Source organism: Musca domestica, unplaced genomic scaffold (assembly GCF_030504385.1).
Source record: "Musca domestica strain aabys unplaced genomic scaffold, Musca_domestica.polishedcontigs.V.1.1 16, whole genome shotgun sequence".
In the NCBI taxonomy this organism is placed as follows: domain Eukaryota; kingdom Metazoa; phylum Arthropoda; class Insecta; order Diptera; family Muscidae; genus Musca; species Musca domestica.
In genome coordinates, this window is record NW_026712219.1 from 8,234,307 (window position 1) to 8,254,222 (window position 19,916).

The 19,916-nt window shown below is 34.6% G+C and overlaps 1 protein-coding gene across 8 annotated transcripts in view; it reads right to left on the minus strand.

Annotated features, from left to right (window-relative positions):
- Window positions 1-19,916, minus strand: part of LOC101898945 (Leucine Rich repeat protein) — a 149,164-nt gene that overhangs the window by 73,257 nt on the left and 55,991 nt on the right. For all 8 annotated transcript variants that reach the window (XM_059120035.1, XM_059120038.1, XM_059120030.1 and 5 more), the window contains exon 3: window positions 1,932-2,019. The gene's annotated coding sequence lies outside the window, so the exon portion shown is untranslated. The remainder of the gene's footprint in view (window positions 1-1,931; window positions 2,020-19,916) is intronic.

Genomic DNA, 19,916 nt, shown 5'->3' on the forward strand with positions numbered 1-19,916 from the left:
AGCGAAATTGTGTTTTGGATGGTGATGGCGGGAGTTATGCTGCCTACAATCGATGACGATTGATAGCTACAAGCATGAAGATGAAATGTTGTGGTAGTGGTGTTGGTGGGGGAGATGGTAGATCTGGCCTGATGATCTCTCCGGCCATCGGTGTGTGGGACTGGTTTTTGAGACTGCGTGTGTTGCGTTTTTTGTTGCTTTGCTAATTTTTTTGGGAGGTAAAATAAACACCAAAACTTAGACATTAGTCTCACATTTGAAATGACGTGTTTTTCTTTACTTCTTCCTCCTCTGCCTCTCCCTGCAAAAACACTTACCACTTATCCAAAATAAAACCAGTAAGGAAAGCTCAAAAGTCGGGCGGGGCCGACTATATGATACCCTACACCACTATGCATATTTAGTAGAGCTCTCGTAAAAAGGTTTATACAGGGCATTTCAGAGCTCTATGAGATATTTGGTACAAAATCAAAATCTATCTAATTCTATCGTGCATTTTACGAACTATAGCTATCTCTGAACCGGGTTTCTCCAAATTTTACGTATTAGCTTCCAGACTGGTGATTTGGGCTGATATTGACCATTTAGTGCACATTTAACCCGAAATCGGATGAAGATATATATGAGAGCTATATCCAAATCTGAACCGATTTCGATAAAATTTAAAACAGCTATTCCTGTGCTCCATCTAATACCTGGTATCAAATATCACGGTTGTAGAGTGAATATTACGAATGTATGGGACTAAAACTCTAAATCGGATGAAACATATATATGGTTGCTATATCTATATCTGAACCGATTTTCACTAAATTTGATATACTTGCTCCTAGGCTGAATTTGGTCCGATGTACTAAAATTCAGTCCATTTGGACTTATATTGGCCATTTGGTGCACAATTAACCCGAAATCGGATGAAGATATATATGGGAGCTATATCCAAATCTGAACCGATTTCGATAAAATTTAAAACAGCTATTTCTGAGCTGTATCTTATATCTGGTACCAAATATCATTCTTGTGGAGTGCATATTACGAATGTGAGAGGCTTAAACACCAAATCGGATGAAAGATATATATGGGAGCTATAGCTATATCTGAACCGATTTTCTCCAAATTTTATATACTTGCTTCTAGGCCGAACTCGGTTGGGTGTACCAAAATTCAGGTAATTTGGACTGATAGTGGACATTTGGTGCACATTTAACCCGAAATCGGATGAAGATATATATGGGAGCTATATCTAAATTTGATCCGATTCTCACCAATTTCAATAGGGTTTGTCCTTGGGCCAAAAAAATATTTTTTGGAAAATTTCATCTCAATCGAATAATAAATGCGACCTGCATTTTGTTCACAAGAATACATGGACAGACGGACGGACGGACGGACGGACGGACGGACAGACGGACTGACATGCATAAATCGACTCAGAAAGTGATTCTATGAAGGTTCTCAAAAGTAACTATGGGTCTATCTCGTTTCCTTCTCCATGTTACAAACAAATGCACAAAGACATAATACCCTTACCACTATGTGGTGTAGGGTATAAAAAAATGGAAGAAAAAAACGCTTAAACTTGAAAATGAAATTAAATAATGGCGTGATTGTTTCGGCATTTAAGGAGTTATTAACACAACTACCAAAATCGTGACCAAATAAATTCACCAAAAATTCAAAAGTAGAAGACGAAAAAAAAAACAAAATTGGAGTGGATATTGTCTACGGTAGCCCGTTTTTTTTTTATTTCAACGAATTATTAGCCACTGGCCTGGCCTCATTGATTGATGAAAGGGGGGATTTTTTCGTTGAATTTAATAAATTTTGAAAGTTTATTGAGTGTTTAATTGAAGCTAAATAGCATTGACATGAAGAGGTTTTTTTTTTTTTTTTGTTTGTGTTTGTGGATTTTGCTGAAATTGTTTAATTACCTTTTTAAAGACATCAAATTTGCCGCTATACGTCGATATAGGGATTTTGCGCTTTTTTGCTGTTTTTGCTATGGGTTATTTATAAAAACTGCAAAGAAAATAATGAAATAAAGAAATGGGGGTTAATAAAATGAAGTAATTATTTGAAATATAATATTAAAAATATATATTTTTTTACAGAAGGTACATGAAAGTATGAATGAAAGTCCTATATATATATTTCTTTTTTTGGACATAAAATTTAAATATTCATGCACAGCCCATATTTTAATAGAAAAACACGTTTTTTATGCTTTAAAAGACCCTGTCAAAATATTCCTGAAAAATCAAAAACTTTTGTCGGGAAAGTCCTTGTAAAATCCGGGAAGAGCTTAAAAATATGTTTAAAAGCAGGTACATAGGCAGTCCATTTCTAACTCTTAATATCTCCACATGTATGGATTATATTTTCTCATGTCTATTTCAAACTTTAAATACAAACTTTGAAACCATTAAAATACGGTATACCCGGAGGTCCAATAATATGGGACCCGTACCAGAACATACTGGGAACACAAATTGCCCTGTGGTCGCCGAATTGGTGGTAACTATGACTAAAATCTTAAAAACCTTCAATAGGGCGGTGCCGTTATATGGGGAATCTACCAAAACGTGGACATTTTATATAACCCATTTTCAATATCAAAAATTGTACGATTCTAAAATACATTTACAAAACCTCCCTATGTCAGTTTATTGAAATCATTCTAGCTTCCGAACGAAATGGTGTGTTTTAGGACCGCAGAACTTTTGGTATTGAAAATGGGCTATATAGGTGTATACAGGGTGAGATGGAAAAACGGCAACCAACTTCAATTGCTGTCATTTCATTTTTTGTTGAAATTTTTCCAGAAAAAAAAGCTATTTGTGATAGAGCACTCCAGCATTTAAATTTGAATAAATCTTTTGTGTCTCGTACCATCGCTCGTTACAGTAATAATGGTAGCGTAGCCCGACGTCAAGGAAGTGGACGGAAGAAAATAGATACATCAGCAGAAATGGTTCGAAAAGTAAAGAAGCGACTTGATCGAAATCCGCGTCGCAGTGACTGAACATATCGTAATATTAAATTCGGCAAATATTGAAAAATGAGCTCGGGGTAAAGCCAGAAAATAGACTCAAAAGAGCTAAAGAGTTGCTTCGCTTGGCCAAAAGTGGTGAACTGCCGAATATGGTTTTCTCCGATGAGAAAACATTCGTGGTCCAGCAGTTTGTAAACAAACAAAATAATCGTGTTTGCTTGCCAAAGGGGTCAGCTGAAAATGTGCACCTTCGTTTGGCCACCAGAATTCAAGCGCCGGCCAAGGTATATCGCGAAAATATTCTGGAGGGCGTGTACTATATTCAGTACAATTTGAATTTGAGAGAACCGAAATTTTATGTTAAGGTCACTTTTGGTGTCTGTGGTTAAGATTTGGAGTTGGTTTTGAAAATGTGTACTTCAGGGTGAGATGAAAAAACTGCAATCAACTTCAGACTGCTGTCATTTCAAAGCCACTCGTCCGGCAGCTGTTAAATTTTTTCCAGGGTCAGCTCATTATATTGTTTACAAGCGTACAAAATCATTTTGGTGAGAATTTTCCAGAAAAAAAATTATTCGTGATATAATTTATGAGTGATGGTGTGATTTCATTATATTTGGCTTGAAAACCACAAGTGGCTATCGTTAGAGCACTCCAGCATTTAAATGTGAATAAATCTTTTGTGTCTCGTACCATCGTTCGTTACCGTGATACTGGTAGCGCAGCTCGACGTTAAGAAAGTGGACGGAAGAAAACAGCAATATCAGCAGTGGCCGAAAAATGGCTCGTGAGCTGAACATATCGCAATATTCCATTCGGCTCGTATTAATCGACCGTGGCATCAGAATAAATGGTGCTAAAGGCATGCAAACAGTTTGGCCGCAGATCTTGGACATTCCAACAAGACTCAACACCATCGCACTCAGTTTGTCAAATTTAGTAGAAATCTATATAAGTTCCTTTCGGCTTATGGGTTGCTATGGTAGCTCCTCCAAGTAATCAGTATGATGGTTAAATGGAAATTCTCCAACATTCAGTACATTGAGCAACAACAAATCCGCAAAATCATGCTCAAATATATTTACACTTTTCTCTTCACAAAAGCAAATTATAAATATTGATTTTCCCAGAAATCTCTTTAACTCAGTGTATTCACACGAAGAGATTATCAACTGGGATTTTTTTTTTTTTTTGTATAATGTAATTTAAGTTTAAAATAAATATTCCATTGTATAAACGAGAATTCTTAAAATATTTGAGAATTCCCATAATAAGTTCCAAATTTTTTCTTGTACAAAATTTATAGCATCTTTAAATTTGAGCTTTTTGTGTGTTCATTCGATTTTCTAAATCCAGCAGCTCGTTAAATAAAAAAAGTTAAAAAGTATCAGTCGGTTTTGCCGACAGATGTATACCAATGTACGATTAAAATGGTTGAACCTCTATGGAGTAGGTTCCGAAGGAATGAACCAATATTGTCCATTTTGTAACGGACCTAATTAAATATGATATAAATATTGCGACATGCCAGGTTTGGACTATATTGCCTACTTCCTTCACTTTGTATGAGATATGTGATAATTTTTAGAAAATGTTAAAATGTGCATGAGGTGCTAGATATAGTCGACCGAAGTATTCAAATTTCGTACTCCATCTTACACAGATAAAAATATTGGTATGGGCAAAATTACAAAAAACCAACATCTATAGCCAGTTTTATGCAAAATTATTCATTCATCTAAGGATGTTTCGCAAGTTATGACATATAAAATTATTTGAAGAAAGTTTGATGCTTATTTCAATTTGACCATTTCTAGGCGAGGTACCATAAGGAATGGTCAGGTCTCTACCATCTTAATAACAGATTTTTTGCTGATAGAAATGTGGAGATGTGCCAAGTCTGAATGGAATCGGATGTTAATTTCGCGTTTTATTAAGTTCAAAGATATTCATACCTTTGTACCTTCCCATACAAAAATGACCCTTTGTATGGGAAGGTACCAGAAGGAGTGGACCGATGTATACAGCAGATCTTGTGTTTGTAGTAATAATGGTATGTTGGAAATAAGAAGAGAAACAGATGCTTATTTCTTTATTTTTATGAGCTTCAAGGGTATTCAAGATTTTGATCTTTTTTTGGGGGAGGTACCATTTTCCAACCAGACCTTGGGTTATTGAAAATACTGTGATGTGTGTAATTTGAACACATATCACATTTTATAAGAATTATAAGTAGTCAAAATTTTGACCCTTTCTATGATCGCACCTGACCTAGCACTGATGCGAATATTAGAATTTGCAAAGTTGAAGCAAAATTGGATTTTCCTTTCTGTGCAGTATTTTTTTAAATTTTCCTGATTTTTGTTGTACTTTAGTACAGGAGTGGAGTGGACCGATAATACCCATATCCGAACTCGATCTAAGTTTGATAATAGTATTACGATGAACCATGTTTGGTCCAATCGGACACTCTTTTCGAGAGCTATCGTGCGCACCAGTTTGCCAAACGGACGGACGTCGCTAGATCGACTCCAAAGATGCCTTTGGTCTAACGATGACGCACTTTTGGTCGTACTAAATGATATATACCCTCTCTAGCCATATAGCTGAGGGAATTCAAAAATTATTAAGGAAAGATACATAAAATGGGCAATAAAGAAAATGTTTTTCACATAATATTTCCCTAAAACAAGAATCCGCAATCTGTGTAAGGTAAACGTATTATAAGTTTTTATAACAAAACTCTTCTTCGAAGTATTTTTCGGACCCTAATTAGCCGACTCATGCTGAGTGATTTAAATGATAACAATAACAAATAAAATTAGTACAACAAAAACAAACACAACAGACTTGTTGCAGAAAGGTAAATAATATTTTATTTTCAATTCAATCGAAAATTGATGAGGTGTAACTTCTAATAATGAAAGGCAAATAAATAATAATAAAATCAACAATAAACATTAATATTATACGCCGCCAAGGTAGCAGCTGATATTGTTATTGTGCGTTTATATTGAATTTGTTGTTGCCGTATATTGAGTGCATTATTAGCTGTGTGTTTGTTTATCAGTATGTGATGCAGTGGAATATTTATTTTTAGGTCATTACCTTAGATTTTTGTTCTTGACCACGGCAGGTAAATTTTTAAATTTAGTTTTCTTCGAAAAATAGGTATTCTCAAAATATTTTTGTAACATAGAAAAGGAAGCGTGTTAGACCCATAGTTCTTTCTGATCTGCATAGAATCACATTCTGAGTCGATTTATGCATGTCGGCCACCTGTCCGTCTGTGTATGTATTTTTATAAACGAAGAACAGGTCGCATTTATTGTCTGATCAAGACGAGCCCTCTTAAAATTGGTGATAATCGGTCCAAATTTAGATATAACTAACATATACAGGGTGAGATGAAAGAACTGCAAACAACTTCAGACTGCTGTCATTTCTAAGCCACTCGTCCGACAGCTGTTAAAATTATTTCAGTGATAGCTCATATATTATATTGTTTACAAGCGTATAAATGCATTTTGGTCAGAATTTTCCAGAAAAAAAGTTATTCGTGATGGAATTTAAGCGTGATAGTGTGATTCCTTTATATTTGGCTTGAAAACCACTAGTGACTATCGTTAGAGCGCTCCAGCACTTAAATGTGAATAATTCTTTTGTGTCTCGTACCATGATACTGGTAGCGTAGCCCGACGTCAAGGAAGTGGATGGAAGAAAACAGTAACATCAGATGAAATGGTTCGAAAAGTAAATAAGCGACTTGATCGAAACCCGCGTCGCAATGGCTGAAAAATGACTCGTGAGCTAAACATATCGCAATATTCCATTCGGCAAATATTGAAAAAAAATGAAAATCCAAAAAGTGCAAGAACTTACACCGCAACAGAAAGAAAATTGACTCAAAAAGAGCTAAAGAGTTGCTTCGCTTGGCCGAACGTGGTGAACTGCCGAATTTAGTTTTCTCCGATGAGAAAACATTCGTTGTGCAGCAGTTTGTAAACAAACAAAATGATCATGTTTATTTGCCAAAGAGGTCAGCTGAAAATGTTCACCAGAACTCAAGCGTCAGCCATGGTGATGGTGTGGGCCGCCATAACAGCCGATGGTCACTGTCCGTACCTATCAATCAACCATCGCATCAGAATAAATGTCGAATATTATTGCGAAAATATTCTGAAGGGTGTATTAAAGCCTTGGGCATGCAAACATTTTGGCCGCAGACCTTGGACATTCCAACAGAACTCAAAACGCGCCACCCAAGAATAGTTACCAAATGAGGTTCCTCGCTTTATTTCCAGCACACAATGGCCACCAAAATCTCCGGATATCAATCCGTTGGACTATTGTGTCTGGAGTATTTTGGAAAGCAAGCTTGGCACTAAAAAATACCAAAGAGTCGATGACCTCAAGCAGGCGCTTCGCCGGGAATGGGCCAAAATGCCGCAGAGCAACATTCGGGCAACGTGTGATGGATTCATTGGCCGTTTGAAGGCCATAATTCGTGCCAAAGGTGACCAATTCAAACAAATCTAAACTTATTATTTGATGCAATTTCCGAAATTTTTTGCTTCCATTTAAAAAAAAAAAAAAATTAAAAATTATGGCATTTGACTTTGCTGCAGTTTTTTTATGTCACCCTGTATATCTTCGCTCGATTTGCTTTTTGTGGTGCACCAAATGTGTAATATAAGTTCCAATGGGATTAAATTTGGTACACTATAACCAAATTGAGCTTAGAAAAAAGTGTGTTAAAATTGGTAAAGATCGGTTTAGATATTGATAGCTATAGCTACCATGTATATATTCTTAAACCGATTTGTTAAATTTCTCCTCCACAGCCGTAAAATACACTCCGTAACAACGAAATCCGAGGAAATATATTAAAGACATCTCAGAAATACTTTTACCATATTTTATCGAGATCGTTTCAGATTTCGGTAAAGCTCTCATATATTTCAAGTTTATTGTGCACAAATCGAACGAATTTAGCTTGGAAGAAAGTGTATCAACTTTGGTCAAAATCGTATATATGTTTCATCAGATTTTGCATTTTACATCCCTAAAATACTCTTCACAACAGCGATACTAAGTGCCAACTATCAGATACAGCAAAAAAATCCCTTAGATAAATTTTATAAACCGGTTCTGATTTGCATATAGCTCCCATATATATTTTCACCCGATTTCAAGTTTATTGTGCTTAAAAAGTGCAATATCAACTCAAATAGGATGAATTTTGATGAATATCAGACACAAATGCCTCCGTCAAATTTAATAGAATACGATAGAAGCCAGGCATATATTAGTTCCTTTGGTATATTTTAATTCTCATAAATTCTCCATAAAAACGTTTATTTGTTATACATATATACAAAATGGTGTGGGGTATCACAGAGTCTGCCCAGCCCGACGTTGGCCTTTTTTCTTTCATTTTAGTATTTTGTATTATTATTTTGACTCATAGAAAATGTTTTAAAGATTAATAAATTTTCCACTTTTTATTTTCAATTTTTATTCTCAGTGTCCCCCTATCTCTCACATTTATTGCAATGCATGCAACTAAAAACGAAAGTTTATTTTAAATTGCTTGGATACAAACATTTTAATAGGAATAAAATTTATATACCTGAATTGCAAGACCACAAAACAATGACAAAACCTTTAGCAGAAAGGTGAGTATGTTTTTCTAACGAAAAATCTATATTAGACACAATAATGTTTGCAACAATTTTGAATAACATTCTAAATTAAAAATATCAAGTCATTCCACACACACAGGCACAAAAAAACGCCAATCAGAATTAGTTTGCATATTACTAAGAAATCGAATTGAAGGGATTCTCGCGAAATCTATATCTATAAAAGAGGAAAATGTTTGTATGTTTGTTTGTTTGTTTGTTTGTTTGTTTGTTTGTAATTTATGGACTCGAAAACCGCTGAATAGATTTTCCTGAAAATTTCCATATATACTGCAACATCGCCTGAAAGTAACATAGGCTATATACATTTTTGAATTTCCACTTGGAACTGGAGATATAGCATCAGAATCGGAGGTACCTCCCAAAAATTTAGATTTTATATGCACATATCTATTGATTGGCTGAAGATACAGTCTCCAAATTTGGAATACGTAACGGAATTTGGAACAAAAATAAGTTTGTCAAATTATATTGTAATCGGTTCAGATTTAGATATAGCTCCCATATATATTTTCGACCGATTTCATGTATTTGGTGGACCAAACACGACATGTATTTCCAATTGTAATGAAATTTAAAATAAGTAACGGAATTGGGAGCCAAAATGAATTTCTCAAATTAAATATATGGATATGGATAGATATAGCTCCCATATATATTTTCGACCGATTTCATGTATTTGATGCACCAAACACGCTATGTATCTCTAATTTCAATGAAATTTGGAATGTGTAGCGGAAATTAAAACAAATATACATTTGTCAAATAATATTAAAATCGTTTCAGATTTGGATATAGCTCTCATATATATTTTCGACCGATTTCATGTATTTTATGCACCATATACGATATGTATGTTCGATTCCAAAGAAATTTGGAATATGTAACGGGATTTTGATTAGAAAATAAATTAGTCAAATTATATTAAAATCGGTTCAGATTTGGATATAGCTCCCATATATATTTTCCGCCGATTTCACATATTTGATGCACAAAACACGATACGTATTTCCGATTCCAACGAAATTCGGCATAAGTGGCTAAAATTGGTACAAAAATAAATTTGACAAATTATATTCAAATACGCTCAGATGTGATTATAGCTCCCATTTATATACTCAGCCGATTTCACATATTTTATGCACCCAAAGCGAGAGAGACAAAATCTGGCACCAGAAAAAATTGTCAAATTATATTGAAATCAGTTGAGGTTTGGATATAGCTAACATATATATTTCGGCCGATTTCATACATATTATGCACCAAACACGATATATATGACCGATTCCAATGAAATTCAGAATGTGTGGCGGAATTTGGTTATAATAATAAATGTGATAAATTAATTGGAAATTAGTGAAGATTTGGATATAGCTCCCATATATATATTCTCGGCCGATTTCACATATTTGACGCACCAATTTCAATGAAATATGAAAGGTGTGGCGGAGTTTGGTGTAAAAGTAATTTTTGTAAAATTATATTTAAATCGGATCAGATTGGGATATGATTTTAATAAGAACCATTGACCCACAACGCCTTAGGCTAACACTAAAAAACAACACAACAATTTATTTGAAATACGCTTATTACGGCGAAGTATGTTGCTATCTCGAATTCACTAATTGCAATAGAAATGCCACTCTATTTAAAAAAAATTGCAGTTTCCTGCACGCTTGGTATTTGCTATGAAATAAATAAATCCAAAGGACAAATCCTTCGTGTATGCATGTATTAACGCATTAAATTAGTGCAATATTTATTTTTTTTTAATTTTTAAATTTGTTTTCCTTTATCCAACATATGTTCGTAAATAAAATTTTGAATGCATATAAAATCAACAGGGGTAGCGAAGCGCACCGGGTTCAGCTAGTGATTTATAAAAAATAAATAATAATGAAAAAAAAAACAGTAAAAAACTATACGTCACAGTCCCTCACCCCGATCTATAATAAATAATTAATTGCCTCGAAAGCGAACTCACATGGGAGACGTCATAGTTGAGCGTTGTTGTTGTTGTTGCTCGCGATAGAGCCAGAATAAAAAGGTGGCAACATAACACCGATTAGCTTTAATCACATTTTAACGTTATTCACAAAGGTCATTTTGGGTATCGTAATTGTCGTCATCATGGAGACGGGCGGACTGCATGACTGCCTGACCGGCTGATTACATGTGTCAGTAATTCTGCCGCCAAGTTATTTAAGTGCTCGCCTCACTTTTTTTCCTTTTCATTTCGTTTTTTGTTTTAATCTTTTAATTGTTCACATGAAGGGCACTGCCGTCCACCAGATTCATTTCAAATGTGTTGAATAATAACAACAACAACGAGAGCGACAGCGACAACAACAAACGATTATCATTTAACATCTACAATTTTATTTAAGGCAAAACATTTAATTAAACAATTCATTTAAGTAACAGGTCAATTTAAAATTAAGTTTAAAGTGTGGGGAAAATTACCCGCCAAGAAAAGCGTGACTGAGATTTTGCAAAGAATTTGCCGAGTTAAGAATTTTATAATAATTGAATGGAAATTGGTTTGGTTAATTTGATAACAAATGGTTTGAAGTATTTATTTTATTTATTTATTTGCAATTTGTTTGTAACACCGCGCAATATTAATCGAAGGATGTTACATATGGATTTTCTACCCCGCCGAACTGAGTCGGTCTAGCTATGTGTTCCGTCCGTCTGTCTATGTAAATTTGTAATCACGCTACAGGTCGTAATTATGGCCCGATCTTCAGGAAATTTTACATGGAGGTTGGGATAAGATCAGAATAGAAGCCTACTGTTGGGGGGAGATGATCGCAAAAATATTTAAGGGTTAAAATGGACCAACAATATACCAATCGATTCCTAAAGACCAATCACCATATAAAAATATTCCAATAAAAATGTGAATATATTTTGTTACATTTTGTGATATTTTTATATTTTATGATATATTTTTTATTGCAAGAGATTTTTTCATTTTTGTTTTATTTTTTTACTATTTAAAGCTATACCAAAATCAGCTAAATCACTAATGTGAATTTTCTGTTCTTCGCAAAATACTAATGCTTTTTCAGATATCGTAATTTTTAGAAAATATTGGTTCCAGATGATTATTCGAGGTAGAGCAATTATGTTCAAAATTTGCTTTTAGTATGAAGTGGATACGAAGGTGTTTCTTAGGGTGATCTTCATTCTAATGAAAAGGGGTTTTAGATCTGCAGAAACTTTACCGCAAATTGCAGTGTTGTAGAGAATTTAATGTTCGCCCTCGCCCGGCTGTAGCCTTTGCTTACTTGTTTGTCATATATTTCTTGCATGCAATTTTTTAATTGACTTTGAATGTGGAATTGTACTACAAGTTGAAATTGTCGCCTGATCATCACCTCAGAAAAAAAAAGCATATTGTGTTGAAGAGATCCGCACATTTTTTAGGGGTTGAAACGGACCAAAGACTGAAAAATTTCTTGAATTTGCAACAGCTCAGCACAATTAAAGACCAATCGACACAGAATTTCGCATGCTCTAAGATTTGGGGACAGGGCAGACGCCTAGCATTTTGGAATACAATCCGATCATATCTAGCGAGTAAAATGAACTTTCCAATATATTAAAGTGTTGTAGGGTGTCACATGGTCGGCCCCTCAGCCATATGGCTAGTTCGGAGATGGACAATATCGGTCCACTACTTCTGGTACCTCCCAGACAGGGTCCACATTTTCACAAAAAATAGTTTACCGTATAGAACAAGAAAAATCTATCCAATTTTGAGCGAACATTGCAAATCCCATAATTTGTATCCGCGTTGTGTCAGGTATGAAAATGGACAATATCGGCCCTCTCTGTCAAGTACCTCCTCTACAAAGGGTCAATATTACGAATATTTATCTTATTAGGTCCACAATTTAAACTCCCTCCCTCCCAAAAAAAATAATAATAATAAATAAATAAATAGCAATGAAGCTCATAAAACGCCAAAGTCAAGGAAGTGGTCGATATAGTCCTAATCTGGAACCTTGTAAATTTTATATAAGACTCAGTTCGGATACAAAATTAACAATTTTGATCCACTCATTCGGAACCTCCTCCAAAATCATAACGCAATTCAAAATCAAACATCTGCTGGCAAAACCGACTGATACTTACTAAATTGTTTTTATTATCACTTCACAAAAAATTCAAAATTTGAAAACATCTCAAATCTCGCATAATATGAATGATGCTTTATCGTTTGAGTATTTTTTCCATCTTTGTAAAATTGTTGCAGGATTTCCACGCCAAAATCCATTATAACTAAATTCTTACCATTTGTTAACCAGGGCCTTCCACAGCGACCAAAAGCAGTGGATTTTTCACAATATATATATTTGTTTTGTAGGACTTCCTGGTCCAGAACAGCGAATTCCCAATACAAGTTTTTTTTTTCAAAAAAAAATCCAATTGGGTCATAGGTAATGGGCATTTGTTCTACACTCTACCATAACATAGAGGGTATATTAAGTCATTCCGACTGTTACTTCAACATATATCCATTTCCAATCTTGATAAGCATAAAATTCTATGTCGTTTTAGGGATTTCCGTCCGAATGTCTATCTGCCCGTCTGTGGAGATCACTTTATCATCTGAACGAAATGAAGTAGATTGATAAAATTTCTCAGATGTCTTTTAGGTCTGTAGAGCTTTTGGTGTTGCACTTGGACGGTATAGATCCACATTTTGTTATTGGCTACATATAACCGTACCGCAAGATTTAAGGCGTTTTGTAAGTTTTAGTCTCAATTGACAGTTTGTGTTCCTTGCAGAGAACTGTCTATGTAAGCTTATGTTTGTGTCTAGTCCCCCGATAATTCTACCTCCAAATTGCATTTATTTCCATATTTGTTTTCAGAATTCTCTCCATTTCCAAAATGAAATCATTCATACTCGATAATTGTTCGCATAATCAAGCGTGACAAACGTATTCCAAAATAAAATAAAACCGGTAAATTATCTTTGTGGTGTAATAAGCGTTTGTATTTGCCGCCATATGAATGAGGTGTGTATGTGTACTTTCAAAGTAAGAGAAAAACGAAAAAAAAACAATTCCATTGAAGAAACACTGTTGAAAAAGTAAGCAAAAAAATAAATTGTTATATATGAAATAATAAAGTTCAAGTAACTACAATGTGCTAATTTTGCAATCACATACTCGTATGTACATACATATGTATTTTTGTACACAACTTGCCTGAACACATAACATCATTGTATTATATAAAATAAGTTCAAATATAATTATAAGTTTAGCAAGGTTCGACATTTGCTTGGGTCTGCGTGTTTCAATTGTTGTTTTTATTTTTAGGCTTAAATCAAATAAAAAAAAAAAAAAAACAAAAAAAAAGGATGCATAAAATTGAATGTGAAACTTCAACTTTAAACCAAATTAACAAAAGATAGATTGACTGACTGACTTAACACCCAGACGAAACGGATTTTTGGAAAACGGTACGAAAAATATTAAAAGGTACTAAATATGATATCCGTTGTATTTGAGGAAACAGTAAAGCTAGAACCCTTCAATTAAGAATGAGGGTCATTGATAGAGTGTATGATAGATGTACCAGAGGGGTTTTGGAAATTCGCACTATAAGTGTACGAATAGTCGTAAAATTTACTACATTCGGTACCATTTAGTATCATGTGAACGGTTAAAGCTGACAATTTGAAATATGGAATTTGAATCAATATCGAGAAGTAAGGTCGATGTAAGGAGGTAGTTCTGGAAGTGTGTATTCATGTACACGAAAAGTATCAAACTTAGTAATTTGGAGGAACGGATGGAGCCGAAATTTGGAAATTTAGACATAAGATTACTATTGCATTCTAGTGCCGAGAAGTGGTGGTAATTTTTTAAATTCGTACGTATGTGTACTTAATTTGGCACAATTTAAATTTTGGGTGAAGCGGCGGAGTTAGAATCCTGAAATTTTAAAATAAGCTTTCTATTGGACTGTATGATGTAGGTTGTTATGAAAATGTGTACTAAACGTACTGAATTTGATACAATTCCATAAAATTGGAAATGAGAATACTGTCGGAGTGTAAGATTGTGATATGTAGTTAATTTTGGAAATTTGTACTAATATGTACTAAATAACGTACAATTTGGATTTAGGTAAACTAATAGACCTGGAATTCTGAAATTTTCTAATTAAGGTTACTGTTTTTGTGTAGAACTTGAACATGAAGGTCGTTTACGAAATTCGTACTTATGTGTACGGCATGGTAATAAAATTGGTACAATTAGTATTTGGTCGAACGGATAGGGGTGGAATCCAGAAATTTGAAATTCGGATTATGAGGAAGTGTAGGATTGGGGTATGTAGGAAACTCTTGATGTTCGTACTTATATGTACTAAATAGTAGTAAATGTAGTACAATTTGGATACGGTTGAGCCAATAGTGCTGGAATCCTGGAAGTAGTTTTGAAAATTTGGAGTATAGGATTGGGGTATGTAGGAAGTTTGGGAAATTCGTACTTAAGTGTACTAAATTTGGTACAATTTGAATTTGTGCGAAACGATAGAGCAGGAATTCCGAAATTTTATGTTAAGGTCACTTTCAGTGCTGTGATTAAGATCGTGATTAAAATGTGTATTACAGGGTGAAATGAAAAAACTGCAACCAACTTTGTGATGGATTCAAGCGTGATAGTGTGATTTCTTTATAATTAGCTGGAAACCCACCTGCGGCTATTGTTACAGCACTCCAGCATTTAAATGTGAATAAATTGTTTGTGTCTCGTACCATCGCTCGTTACCTTGATACTGGTGCGTAGACCGACGTCAAGGAAGTGCACGGAAGAAAACAGCAACATTAGCAGAAATGGTTCGAAAAGCAAAAAATCGACTTGGTCGAAACCCGCGTCGCAGTGGCCGAAAAATGACTCGTGAGCTTAATATATCGCAATATTCCATTCGGCAAATATTAAAAAATGAGCTCGGGGTAAAGCCATTGAAATTTCAAAAAGTGCAAGAACTTACACCGCACCAGACAGAAAACAGACTCAAAAGAGCTAAAGAGTTGCCTCGTTTGGCTGAAAGTGGTGAACTGCCGAATTTGATTTTTTTCCAATGAGAAAACATTCGTTGTCCAGCAGTTCGTAAACAAAACAAATGATCGTGTTTACTTGCCAAAGAGATCAACTGGGAATGTGCACCTCCGGTTGGCCACCAGAACTCAAGCTCCGGTCATGGTGATGGTGTGTACCGCCATAACAGCCGATGGTCGCTCTCCGCTCGTATGTATTGACCGTGGCATCAGAATAAATGCGGAATATTATCGCGAAAATATTCTGGAGGGTGTATTAAAGCCTTGGGCACGCAAATATTTTGGCCGCAGACCTTGGATATTATAACAGGACTCAGCACGCGCCACCCATAAATGGTTGCAAAATGATGTTCCTCGCTTAATTTTCAGCGCACAATGGCCCCCAAAATCTCCGGATACCAATTCGTTGGACTATTGTGTCTGGAGTATTTTGGAAAGCATGGTTGGCACTAAAAAATACCAAAGTGTCGATCGCCTCAATCGCTTCTCCGGGAATGGGCCAAAATACCGCAGAGCAACATTCGGGCAGCGTGTGATGGTTTCATTGGCCGTTTGAAGTACATAATTCGTGCCAAAGATGACCAATTGGAACAAATCTAAACTTATTCTAATATTTGATGCTATTTCCGACATTTTTCGCTTTCATTCATATTGAGGATTATTTTGGTATCTGATGTTAAGATCTGGTGGTAGTTTTAGAAATGTGCACTGTACTTGTAAAGTTCTAAATGCCACTAAATTTGAAATTAGGTGAAGGAATAGAGCTTGAATCCCGAAGTTTTATATTGCGGTCGCTGATGGTATCTGATGTTGAGATCTGGTGGTGCTTTTGCAAATGCGCACTATAATTGTTCCAAAAGTATTAAGTGGTAGTAATAAGTATACTGTATGACGTTTTGATTAAAACATTTTGTCAAACTGAACCAATTCTGCATTTGGAGCAATAAAAAGGTGCAAATATAAAGCTGGAGACAATCATTATTAATTTGCCAACAGATTATAGAAGATATATTTCAGAAAGCTGGTTTATCTAAATTGAATATTCTCAGAAAATCCCATTTATGTACTCTTTTCTTACACAAGCGTATGATACCTATTTTCCAAGAAAATTTCATACCAACTCAACGTGCTTTCAAATCGGCAAATGCTTACGCATATAAATTTAATATTGAATTTTCTAGTTAATACCTCATTACGTTTATGACATTTATGCATTCCTCGGCACGCCACGCCACTATCAGTATTCAAACAATGTCAATAACAATAATGCAGCTAGCCGTTCTAGAATTTCTGGGTAAAGCCTTTTTTTTCTTGTAAACGCATTAAATACGCAAAAAAAGAATCACAAAAAAAATATTTGTAGTAGTGTCTCTGTCACTTTTCCTTCCTTCTTAGCAAAAAGCGAACAAAAAAAATTGAAAACATAACTCGTGCGTTTAATCACAAAAATTGCGAACAACAAATAATGCAGAATAATACAATTTGTTGAGCTGAGCTGGTGACAATGTCCCCCCCCCCCCCCCTTTTTCGTGTCAAGTGACCGCTCTAAAACCAATGAAATGGAAACTATGAAAGAACGCAACAAAATGAAGCTAACAACTGATTATGGGGCTGGGACATTGAACCTTAGGGTTAAGGTATTATGTGGGGTTTTTATATTCGTATGTGTTTCGTCTGGTAAGTTGTGCCAACTGCTTATGAGGCAGTGACCGACCACTTAAAGTGGTAGTGAAAAAATGTGTTATATTGCCATAATGACAGCAAATATTTAACCCAAAGGCAGTGAGTGAAAGCAATGACAAATAAGCAGAATGCTTTAAGCAACTGCAGAATGTATAATAATATTTGCAATTACTAATATAAAATTCAGGTGGCAAATTTAGTCCACTTCATTGAGTTGTTAAAGAAGAATTCAATTTAATACCAAATATATTTTAATGGTACTTGTTGGTGGTGTATACAATTTTGTATTAAGTTCATTAATCAAGTACTCGATATAGTCCATGCTTCGTCCATAGTATCAATTACAATTACAAAAAAAATCCGGCAGATTACGAGAATAGAATTGAAAATATTCCTACATCATCGTTTAAATTGGGCGGTATAGGAAATTCTCCCACAACGACAATTTAAAGAAAATTTTGGATTGATTCCTTCAAATCTTGGCCTATATTATTGATAACAATACCATTATTACTATGGCTGAAAATCTTAACTTTCAAGCGGGCGACCAAAGGGACCTAATGAGTCCTTTTTATATCCTACGCCACATTGGGGTACAGGGTATTGTCTTTTTGCATTTGTTAGTAACATGCAGAAGGAAACGAAACAGACCCATATTTCCATTTGATGGGTTTCATTCTATTACGTTATTACGTCTGTCCGTCTGTCATCCGATTGAGAATAAATTTCCCCACAAATCAATGGTTTGGTCCATGGACGAATGTTATTGAAATTGGTGAGAATCTGTCCAAATTTAGATATAGCTCACAACTTACTTCTTTTTCAAATGTAATTTGAGAATTCTATTTGTAATTCGAATTGTAATTCGAGAATTCTAATTCAGTGGAAATTCGAGATTTTATCGATATCAGTTTAGATTTGGATATAGGTACCGTATATATCTTCATCCGATTTGACGGTTATTGGATTTTTGCAAATTTAACGAAATGTCTTTCTATAGCTTAGGCATACGCATCAATTTATGTAGACCTTCATCAAAAACTTGGTCAGTTTAACCCCAATTTCAAGAAGTTTTTTCGTTTTATTCATATTTTCTATTCAAATCCGCAAATTTTCTAAGAATTTGCCGTTATATTGGAACCTATACCAAAACGTGGGCCTGTGTATGGAATTTTTGTCGCAGGCAATTACGATATTCAAATACGAAAATTTAAACAATTCCGGTAAAAAATGTGGGCAAAAATGATAAGGGAGGTACCGTTATATGGGGACTATGCGAAGACGTTGACCCGAGTATGTAATTTTCTCTCATAGACCGTAATACCCATAAGAAACTTCAAATAAACAGTTCATGCAATTCCCATGAATATCATTAAAATACAGAATATAGGGATCTACCGCTATACGGGGTCTATACGAAGACTTGTATGAGCAATTTTCTCTCGTAGGAACTTCAAATTCCAAATTTGAAAATAATTGCTAACAACAAATTTGGATAAAAGTTTTGGCTAAAACGTCCAAAATATCTTAAATCTGTCTGTACAGTTATATGGCGGCTATACCAAAACCTGGACCTATATAATACATTTTCAATACCAAAAGTTCTGCATTGTAGGTTTTTTTAAGAATGTGTTTTGAAGGTGGTAGATCTATAACTTTGGATTTTCTTTAAAGCATATTTTCAGGTTCCAAGAGCTTTTAATGCGGAATCGTAAATATATATTTAATGGATTCTCAAACTCTTTTTTATACCCTACACCACAAGGGGGTCAGGTAAACAAATTACAGTTCGCATTTATTGCCCTATCCAGATAAAATTTTGCACAAATCAATTGTTTGGCCCAAGGACGAACCCTATTGGAAAAATTGGAGATAATCGGTCAAAATTTAGATATAGCTCCCATATATATCTTCGTCCGATTTGCCTTTTATTGTGCACCAAACGTGTAATATAGTATAATAGTATGGAATTTTGCATGTACGATCAGATTGGACCTGAAAATAAGTATGCCAAATTTGATCGAAATCGGTTCCGATTTGGATATAGATCCCATATATATATTTTTATCCGATTTCAAATTAATTGTGCACCAAATGGGCAATACAAGACCGAATTTAAAAGATACAAATGCTTCGGCATATTTAGTCCTTTGAACTTTAAATTATAATCATAGCGTGTATGATTGAAATTTCCAAAAAAACTTTTAATTGTTATGCGCAGCTCTACTAAATTAGCAAAGTGGTGTAGGGTATCATAAAATCAGCCCTGCCCGACTTTAAGACTTTCTTTACTGGTTTTTAATATCATTAGTGGATGAATAGATGGCTAAAAGCCTAGACTATCTTTAAAAATGTTTTATTATTATTAAAAATTTCTTTTGGGAGTCTCAGTCGGCTTAAAAATAATTTAATATTAAATATAGTTAAATTATTTAATATTAAAAAATAT